Here is an 11,219-nt window from a genome sequence, read left to right as displayed (position 1 = left end):
TCAGTATGTTTTTGTTGATTAATAGCTTGATTTTGGGTCAGTCAAAGCCATTGAACACTAAGCCATTGAAACAGCAGGAAAGCCTCGTCTAAGAAGCTGGGAACTTCCCAGTCCTTGGCTTCCATCAGACTACAACATGAAAGCGGTTATTTAAGTTGTTTCTGAAGTGGGGCTGGAGGAGGAGGCTGAGGCTTTCCATCCGGGGACTGCTCCAGGCCAACCCACACTCCCTCTAGCTACCCCGTTACCTGTTAGAGATTTTTCCTAGTGTGGCTCTATCGAAGGCTGTGGTAGGCAGTGGGACACAGAGCTTTCCTGTGTGGGCACAGAACTCTCTGTCAGACTGCACACTGGAGAAACCATAGGGCTGATGTCCTCACCCCTGGGAGGAGGAGTAAGGAGGGGGGCAAACCATGGCAGGGAAGACCAGTAAGGTACAGAAGCCAGGAGGGCAGCTTTCACTCCAGTGGGCCCTTTGTGTTCTGAGACAGGGTCTTACCTTGGAGTCTGGTCTGGCCTTTAACTTGCCATTCTTCTGCTTCAACATTCTGAGGGCTGGGGTTACTAATGTGTGCTATTGTGCCTGACTTCCTCTGTATTTTTCAGCCCGCACACACTGGGGAGCTGTATTCCTGAATGAGGGGTACTGTGTGTTGCTGGGGCCTGCAGGGGGCTGCTTGGTGGCATGCCAGGAGGAGTAGGGTCTGCCAGAGTCCTCAACATTTCTTTCCTTTCATGTCTTTAGGAGTGTTCTGGGGTTCTGTGGGAATGCCTGTCAGATTGTCCCAGCTGATGGCCATGACCATAGTTTAGGACCAAGGGGTGTGTCACAGAGTCATGGCCAGGAAAACTAGGATGTATTTGTCAGAAAGGGAGCATTGGAAACACCAGTCTGTTTAGAAAGCATCTTTCAAGATTCAAAGCTGGGGCTGGACAGACAGCTTAGTAGTTAAGAGTGCTTGGGGCCCTGGCAAAGGATCTGGTTGGGCTCCCAGTGCCCATATCAGGCCGTGCGCCACAGCTTTTTAACTCCTGTACCAAGGGGTTTGGCGCCCTCTTCTGGACTCCACAGAAAATCACACTCACTCATGCATGCATACATACACACAGAGACACACATAAGGTTTAAAAAAGATTAGGAAATGAATCGGATCATCAGCACAGCGTGATCAGGGTGTTTTGTATAGTTAATAAAATTGTGGAAAGATGTGTCAACATGTTTCAGCTTATGGAGAATTTCTGAATTCTATTTCCTTTTTTTTTTTTTGGTAGTTTTGAGTCAGGGTTTCTCTGTGTAGCTTTGGTGCCTATCCTGGAACTCACTCTGTAGAGCTGGCCTTGAACTCACAGAGATCCTCCTGATTCTGCCTCCCAAGTGCAGGGATTAAAGGTGTGTGCCACCACTGCCTGGCTCTATTTCCTTTGCTTGAGATAGAGTTGCCACTCTGCAGCCCAGGCTGGCCTCTAACTTACACTGGTCCCCCTGCCTCGGGGTCCAGAGTCCTGGACTACTGGCATACACCACCACACAGCCTAAATTCTATTCCAACAAGGAGATGCCACGGGAGAGCTCCCTCTTAGAAACACAGAAGCTTCACCAGCTCGTCATTTACAGTCTTTGTAATGAGAAGACGGCTGAAGACTGAAAACAGCACTGAGCATCTTTGAGTCCCTCAGGAGCTGCTCTCAATGGAGCTAACTAGCTTCCAGAGGATAAACAGTCCTTCTGAGGACAGTCAGGATGTGGACACAGTTTCATTGGGGCTGACGATGGACCCTGGAAGGAGAACTTGGAATTCCTGGGAAGCTCAGTTCAAAGGTGAGACCACAGCCATTGCTCTGTTCTTGAGGTGGTGAGGGCAGAGGTCCCAGGGAGCATGGCATATAGTGTGTGGTTCACCTGCTCCCCAGTTCTGCTCTCTCAAAAGACAAAGACGTGCTTTGTGAGGTGTGGGAAAGGTGGGTCTTCCATGCCCCGGTCTCAGGAGAGCACCAGGAGCAGATGTAAGCGTCAGGAGGGGAAGGGAACATGCTTGTTACATATGTGGGAGCACAAGGTGACAGTGGCACTCAGGATGGATGGGGACACACAAGTGTGTAAATCAGACCGGCCTTTGAGTGTGTACCTGTGGGGATTGTCTTGATCATCATTTAGCCCAGCCCACTGTGGGTGTCACTATCCCCCAGGCAGGGGGTCCTGAGTTACACAAGAGTGAAGGGGACTGTCTGAGAGCAAGTGGGCAGCTCGGGTGCATTTGTCTCTCTCTGCTCTTGACCATAGGCATGATGCTTTAAGCTCTCATCGTGGTTTCCTCTTAGTAATGGGTGGCAACTTGGAATCACGAGGCAAATAACCTTCCCTTTTTCTCTAAGTCACTTTTTGTCAGGATGTCTTTTTTTTTTATTTTTTTTATTCCAGCAACAGAAACGAAACTAGAATACCTAGCTTACAGCCGGAGGAGCGGCCAGATGGGAGCTGAGGCTGCTGGTCACCGTGTGGCCGGTCAGAGAAGCACCCGGGAGGGCAGTCTGTGCAGAGGCCTAGGAGTAACCAGCATAGCTGTGCTGGGGCTCTGTACACACTTCCAGCCTTCCTAGCCCTTACCATCCTCCAACTTGATCTGGGCAGAGATTATTGCTTCCATTTTGCAGCTGCTGAGGTCGAAGCTCAAGTGCCTGTCAGTTGCCTGGGGACTTGTACTGGTACAGGGCAAAGCTTAGACAGGACCTTGTTGGTCTAACCTCTCCTCCCATTCTGAGGGGTGAGCAGCCATGGAGAAGGGCACAGGCACCTCTTCCAGCTGTAGCTTCACATTTTAGCTTTCCCTCATTCTTGACCAGTCCGCTTCACCACCTTCCTCCTCACGGTGTCATGAGGTCAAGGGGCCTAAATCTCTGCCACAGCTTCATCAGACACTTTGTCCTCACATGCTGCCGAGAAGCGCGAGAACAGAAACAAGCTGTTTAGAGAGAGACCATATTTATGCAACTTATATTACATTGTCCTGTAATTTATTCTATTACTGTTTGTTAATTTCTTTTTCAAACAACTTATTTTTAATTATGTCCGAATGTGTGGGAGGCGTACGTGCATATGAGCACAGTGCCCCCAGAAGCTAGAAGAGGGTGTCAGACTTCTGGAGGTAGAGACACAGGGCTTTTGAAGGACTCAGCGTGGGTGCTGGGAACGAACTCTGGTCCTTTGCTCTTAACTGCCGAGCCATCTCTCTAGAGTACTATTTGCGCATCTCTTATGTAAATTATAAATTGAACTTTGTCATGGAATGTATTTGTAAAAGAATTATACATTTGGCACACACACACACACACACACACACACACACACACACTCACTTGTATTTGCCATTTGGCACTATCCCTGGTTTTAGACACCAGGCAGCCTGCTGGAATGGTTTCAGATTGGCCTGGACTCCTTTAGAAGGTGTCTAGGAAAAGCAGAGGTAAGGCCTGGGTGGTATGTGATACTGGCTCTGTCTGGGAGGTTCAAGATTTCAAAGAAGGAGAAATACTTCAGACGTCTCCAGAACAGGTTCCTAAACCTAGATACTCATTAAACTTACTCGGAATGGCAAAACAAACAATTCTCAAAGGTCCACAAAGCCATAGAGTAATTCCTAGGCCCTTCTTCAACCCTGCGGAAGGTCTGGCAACAGGGAAATTCAAATCTACCTCTATCGTTCCCAGTAGCCTTCAGGACTCCAGGTGGAGACTCTCTGAGAGCTTGTGGTCCAGGCCGGGGACGAGACATAGCTCTACAGGTAGCTGTGAGGCCTTCTGAATGTAAGGCTGAGCGCCTGCCAGCCACTCCCAGCCTGCAACTGAATCCAGAGCCACAGTGCTGGGCTCTGAGCTTGTTTACTGTGTGCTTACAGCGATGACTTCTTTGTCAAAACACACTCCGGGGAGCTGCCGCCCCCGGGTCTCTGTGTCATCTCTTTTTTATTGGAACAGAAAAAAAAGCCGTGTGCATGTGTGTGTGTGGAACAGAAAAAAAAGCCTGCATTATTGTTCTCTGGATTCTGGTTTGCTCAGGGATCAAGAAAGCAACAAGCACTTTGTGCTAACAGCAAAGCCGGCTTTGTTGTCTGAGGCCAGGGAGGTAAGGCTGGGAGGAGAAAGCCTTTCACAGACCATAAAGAAGACACTTCACACACAGCAGGCTAGAGGCAGAGGACTCGGGAAGGGCCTGAAAGCCCTCCTTAGCGCCTCTGCCGGCTCAGTCAAGGTTCGGCGTGTTTCTGTGTGAAAGCCATCTTGTTACAAAGCTGGGCGTGGCATGTCTGCTTGTGACCCTAATCCTGGTGGGCAGCCAGCCTGGTGTGCTCAGTGCCGTCCAGGCCAATGAGAGGATGGCCCCAAAATAAGACGTGGATGATTTCTGAAGAGCAACATACATATGAACAGACAGGCAGGCAGACAGGCAGATACATACGAAATATAATTTTTTTTGACAGGTCCCATTGTGTAGCCTTAAAATTATTCTGTAGACCAGGTTGGCCTGGAACTCACAGAGATCCTCATTTGCCTCTGCCTCCTGAGTACTAAGAATAATGACACCTGGCTAATGTAATTTTTTTAAAGCAACATTTTCATTAATCCTTGAGAATTTCACACAAAGTCATTTTGGCAGACATGTGCCAGGGCCATTTCTAAGGGGCCAGTTTTGTGAGGTGATGTCTCTGAAGGGTGGAAGTGGGTTGGTCTCATCGTGGTGTGCCCTCAGGTGGGCATTAAGACAGAGCCTGCCTTCCTCATGGCTTCAGTGGGCACAGCAGCTCTGTCACCTGGTGTAGGCAGGTGTGCAAGGCTCAGACAGGGAGTCTTCTCCTCAGTTTCCTCAAGTTCGTGTTCCTGGCTCATTCCCATGACGGCGGGCATCGCTTGGCATGTAAGTCTCTGCCTGTGGAGACAGTCATGAAACTGAAGGTCTTATTGTTGGATTTTTCTCCTCTACCCTCTCTTCCCCTTTCTCTTCCCTCCTTGCCCTTCTCTTCCTTCCCCTCCCCTCCCCTTTCCTTCCCTCATTTTCCTTTCTTTCTTCTCTTCTTCCTGCTTTCTTCTTTTTTTAACTCAGTTTTGCTCCATAGTCCAGTCTGGCCCGGTATTTGCTGTATGAGCCGAGTGGTCTTGAAATCGTGCCAATCTTTCTGCCTCAGTTTCCAGAGTCCTGACATCACAGGCATGTGCTGCCATGCCCTGTTGCATGTAGAATTTTATTCAGGTGAAGCACAGAAGTACTCCATATGTGTATCCATATGTAAGTAGATATGAATTATTGCTATGTATGATGTATAGATGTATATGTTTGAGTATAGGTGCCTTTTCTCAGCTGAACCACCTTTTCAGTCCTAGTCAATGCTCTCACTTTTTTGTTTGTTTTTGTTTTTTTTCGAGACAGGGTTTCTCTGTGCAACAGTCCTAGTTGTCCTGGAACTAGCTCTTGTAGACCAGACTGACCTCGAACTCACAGAGATCCACCTGCCTCTGCCTCCTGCGTGCTGGGATTAAAGGTGTGCGCCACCACCACCTGGCTCAACGTTCTTACTTTTGATAGACATGCTTTGAGAACTGTGTCACTTAAAGCGGCAGAGTGGGGTCCTGACTCACTAGGTCTGGGGCAGAGACAGACGGCATTCTAATTAATTTCTAAATTTCTAAAAAGGTGAAGCTGTAGCTGTAGAAATTAAGCAAAGTTTAAAAATTAAACGAAATATACGAGTGGGTTTACTTATTTACCAACTCTCTTGCAAACAAAATTGAAGGTGATTTTGTGAGGTGCAGATCCAAGGGTGAGAGAGTACGGCTGAGTGAAACTCAGCACCAGAAGAACTGTGGTTCTGAGTGAGCTTAGTTTAAATGTATGCTCAAGTGAGTGTGTGTGCGCATATGAGTGTGCGTATGTGTGTGCATGTGTGTGTGTGCATGTGTGTGTGTGCATGTGAGTGTGTGTGTGTGTGTGCATGTGTGTGTGTGGTTCTGAGTGAGCTTAGTTTAAATGTATGCTCAAGTGAGTGTGTGTGTGTGTGCGCATGTGAGTGTGCATATGTGTGTGCATGTGTGTGTGCATGTGTGTGTGCATGTGAGTGTGTGTATGTGTGTGCATGTGTATGTGTGCATGTGTCTGCATATACATGTGTGTCTGAAACAGGCTGGTCATAGATCTGCTTATCTCCATTTCCCAGTGCTGCAATTACAACTATCATACCACACACATTATATATAATTATATATGTATGTATTTGGAGAGATGGCCCCATGGTTAAGCTTCCAGAGGACATATACTCAGTTACCAGCAGCCACATATCATCCCACAACGCGCGCACGCACACACACACACACACACGCATGTACACACACATGCACACACGCATGCACATACACAGATACACACACACACACACATTCAGGGCTTTCTCAAACTCACCTTGTACAGACCCTCTCTGCTTCCCTACTGGCTTGAGACCCAGTGCTTTGGGATGCTCATTTGTGGGGATTGACTCTGGGCAGAGCAATTGCAAACCCCTTTCTGTCCACGGGGCTCTTACAGGTAGGAATTTTCAGTGCACTTTGCACCCAGCTTTTACAACAATCTGACTCTAGCTTTGTTACTGGACTCTTTCCTACTTCACAGAGAGTATATTCTTGTACCCCAACATAGAGAGCACTGTGGTCAGAGTAATGGGTGGCCGAGCCCAGTTCCAGAATCAGAGCCGCAGAACAAACCATCAAGCTTCCTCAGTGTCCACACATCTCTCTGCTGTCCATCCCTTGTCCTTCCTGCCGTCCCTGCCTCCTTTCCTCACTGCCCCCTACAGCTCACCCAGTTAACTGTCTTTGCTCATTCGTTCATTCCTCTCATTCTCCTGTTTTGGGACCATTTACTTTACCTTTGTGCCAAACCCAATGAAAAACCACCTAAGACAGGCGGACCTCTTGGCTCTGGGGGAAAATGGGCTCCATAAGCACGGCGCTGATGAGCATGCTCGGGTGACGAGCACTCCTGTCTGTCCTGAAGTGCCCATGCTTCTTTCTTGCTGCTTTGCTACCACTTGTTCATGTGTTCACAGGTGAGTAGCCATGGCTGCCGGCTCTAAGTGCAGAGCAGGGCCATCCCCTGGTAGTGAGTGATTGGCTTAGGTTGCTGGGACCTGAAGGAAAGGGGTGCTGGACACTGGAGGAAGGTTCTGGAAAGGCTGTCCTTTCCCAGGGGAGACACATGGGGAAGAGAGCCTTTCTCATAGATGCTGCTTGCAAGCCGGTGACCTCTGAGATGCAGAAATGTGGGGAGATATTGAAACTCTAGGTGGACAGGGCTGAAAGCTGGAAGACAGTTGGGTCTTTCAAGGTGTGGTTGGTCAAGCCACTGCACAGCGCCTGCCTTCAAACTCTTAATGCATATGAATATCTTGATTTGCCTTTATTTTTTTCATGTAAAAAGGAAAATAGTTCCTAACAGAAAATAGTAAGCTCTCAATTCTCAGCCTCTGAATCAGGAAGATAACGGGTGAAGTTGGAGGCAGACAGTGAACTGGCCCTGTGCCCAGTCTATGGGAAATGGCTACAGATTGACTGATTGCTTGCTGTGCAGAATGCTTGGAGCACTATGAGGGTGACAGGTTTGGCCATCTTACCACAGAACCCTGCAATCTGGTTAAAACAACTCTTATGGGTGGGATGGCACCTGGTTGTTATCTTAGCATTTGGGAGGTAGAGGCAGGAAGGTCAGAAGTTCAAAGTCATTTTTGACTGCACAGTGAGTTTGAGGCCAAACCCGGGCTACTTAATACACAGTCTCAAAACAAACAAGCAAACAAACAAATCCCCCAAACACCACAAACAAAACAAAACAAATAAAACAAACAAACAAACAAACAAACAAAGGGAACCAGCCCTGGAGAGCTGGATTAGCAGGTTTCAAAGCAAGTGCTGCTCTTGCAGAGGACTGGGGTTTGTTTCCCAACACCCAGAGGAGGCTCCCAATCACCTGGAACTCCAGTTCCAGGATTCTGACACCTTCTTCTGGATTCTAGCAGCACTGCACACATGTGATACACACACACACACACACACACACACACACACATGAAAAGATGAAGCACATGGTATGGAAAATGCAAAGAAGAAAATTAAGCTCGTTCCTGACAGACTTCCCTTTCCCTCTCTATCTCATCCCCCTCCCCCACTCATTACAAGCTCCCTGAAAGCTTATATGAATGACAGGCCATATGCCCAGCACCAGGCCATGTCTCCTGCAGCCCAGAACATCCTTATTTTGTCAGAATGATATCTCCTCTGAGATCCTGGGTGACGGCTCTGTTCCATGTGTCTTATGCAGAACTCTCGCTTGTCATTCTGCAGTGTGGCCTCGCCTATACCCCTTGGGTCTAGAAATGTCACAAGGGACAGATTAGTCTGGAGGGAGTGAGGCTAAAACAGGCATCATATATCTGGAAGTGGACCCTCACTCCAGGTGTGCCCCGAGAGTGAGTCCTTTCCGATGAGAGTAGCTCACTCAGTGTTGAGCCTTCCCAGAGGCAAGCCTTGTGTGTCCCTGGCTGCTTGGAATGAGAGGAGCGTCTTTACCCTTGCTTCCCGATTCCTCTCGCCCAGGTGACCTGACTGGGGATGCGAGGGTTGTGTGTGTGTGTGGGGGGGGGGGGGTGGGGAGGAGCAGGGCGGGGCGGGGCTGGTGCTGAGCTCCTTGAGGACCCTCAGGATGCTAGCTGAGGGGTGGTTCCTCTCGTCAGCAGTCAGCCCCGCTAACTCTGGCTGTGGCTTCAGGGCAGGCACTACGGACCAGCTGGACAGGGTGTCATGAGCAATGCTACAGGAACATCTTGGGAAAAAGGTTGTCACACAGCCTTCTGAGCTCATCACTGTGTTTGTCACACCTCACTGCCCTCTGGCTCACACACTGGGCCTGCTTTGTGTGCACCCCTGTCTCTCTTAGGGCGTTCCTACCCCTTGTGCAATGACTACCAAGTGGCTTGGCACAGGCCTGAATGCACGTCCCAGGCAGGTGGCGTGATGACACCTGCCTGGCACCGCTCTCCTTATGTTCCTTGGCTACCCTTGTCTCCACTGCATTGCCTTCACAGACACGTGTGTCTAGTGGGAACTAGCCCGCGAGCTCATTCACAGTTCACCTGTGATGAGTGACTTCTTTCTTTGTGTGTGTATAACACAGCTTCCAGGGATCAATACAGCTGAAACCAACAAAACAGAGGTGCGATACACATGACGTCACTGAGAATACTCAGGGTAAGCAAGGTTTACTAAGCCTTTGCCTTGCTCCCGTCTTTGAGGTTTTATGTGATAATTCATTCAAGCCAATCAAAACCTCCTCAGTTAGATAAGGCCAATATGCTCATTCCACTGTGAGGAAATGGAGGCCAGAGAAGTTAATTTACGTACGCAGGATGCACCATGTGGAGGCAGGATTTACAGAAGCCCATACACAGGACCAAGATGGATTATATAGAGTGTGTTTTTCGTATCTGCGCCACTGTGGCTTGAGGAAAAGTTTCCTTAATCCCTGTGCGTTTATTTACATCAGTGCAAAATCTAAACCTTTACCTAGGTCTTTAAATCATCATTTACAACGAGTTTGAGCTGTAGTCTCCTTCTCTCTCTGCCACCTGTGACATCTGAATACTCATGCATGGGATTGATACTTTTTTTAAATGACAGTATTTCTTTCTATTTGTGTGTGTGTGTGTGTGTGTGTGTGTGTGTGTGTGTGTGTGTGCCTGTGTGTGTGTGAGTGCATGCATGGCCTGAGTGTGTGTTTGTGTGTGCACTTGTCAACTCAGTCAGGAAGCAGACCACAATGAAGAGTGCTCAGATCCCTTTCTCCTTTTAATTTGGTCTAAGACTTCAGCCCAGAGGATGCTGCCAGCCACGTTCAGGGTGAGTTTCCCTCTTCAGTTAAACCTCTCTGGAAACATCCTTACTGACAATGAAGGCTAACACTATGGCTTTTCCCGTGCTGTTTCTTTGAAGACTCTCATGGCGTAACCTGCAATGGTTTATCCGTTTCCCAGCTGCCCAGACCCAAATAACTAGCTAGCTCTTACATTTTAATTAACCCATTTCTATTATTTTATATATTACCACGAGGCTCGTGGATCTTGCTTTCTTGGGGCTACATAGCTTCTGCCTGACTCCACCTTCTTTCTCCCTGCATTCAGTTTAGTTTTCCTATCTAGCTATATTCTGCCCTGCCACAGGCCAGATCAGATTTTTTTATTAACCAATGGTAATAAAACATATTCATAACATGCGGAGGGGAATCCCACATTACAGTGTGGATGTGTAAGATAAATAAACACTTTCCTCCCTAGCTTGCTTTATGGTCATGGTATTTTGTTGCAGCAACAGAAACTCTTGCTAAGACAGTGATTATGTATTTTTCCTTACCTAATTTATTTAACTGTACTTTTTACTAAAATGCTAACTAGAAAAATATGAATGGGCTTCTGACACTGATCTTTTGCTTGACCAAAATTATTCATCTTTTCTTAAGATTTATTTTTACTTATGTGTACATGTGTTTGTGTGCACATAATGTGCACATGGGTGCAAATGCCCTTGAATTACAGACAGCTGTGGGCCCTACATGGGTGCTGGGAACTAAACTGGCATCCTTTGGAAGAGCAGCCGTTGTTCTTACTCATTGAGTGCTCCTTTGTTTCCCGGCTGCCCAGACCTGAATGATCACATAGAAACTAAATTAATTACAACGCTGTTTGGCAAATCATTAGGGCATATTTCTAGCTAACTCTTATATTTTGAATTTACCCTTTTCTATTAATCTGTGTATCACCATGAGGTTGTGGCCTAGCGGTAAGGTTCTGGAATCTGTGTCTTCTAGCAGCTCCATGGCATCTTCTCTACTCCGCACGCTCTCTCTGTATATCTCTGTTTGGATTTCCCACCTGGCTTGACTCTGCTAAACCATTGGCCCAAACAGCTTTAGTCATTAGCCAATAAAGCAACACATATGCAGAAGGGCGTCCCACATCATTGTTCATCTTTTCTTTTCCTTTTTTCCATCCCACAAATATTTGTTAGGTGGTTTATCTGGTAGATGTTAATTTTACTCCTGGAGACACAGTAGTGAGTGAAGGCCCCAAAGTCTTTGTTCCTATGGGAGAAGTGTAGTAATAGGAGCCGTGGGCTGCTTCCCGCCCCCCGGC

This window comes from Microtus ochrogaster, unplaced genomic scaffold (genome assembly GCF_000317375.1).
Source record: "Microtus ochrogaster isolate Prairie Vole_2 unplaced genomic scaffold, MicOch1.0 UNK1, whole genome shotgun sequence".
Classification (NCBI taxonomy): Eukaryota; Metazoa; Chordata; class Mammalia; order Rodentia; family Cricetidae; genus Microtus; species Microtus ochrogaster.
The sequence above is the reverse complement of the archived record's forward strand: the minus strand, read 5'-3'. Positions refer to the sequence as shown.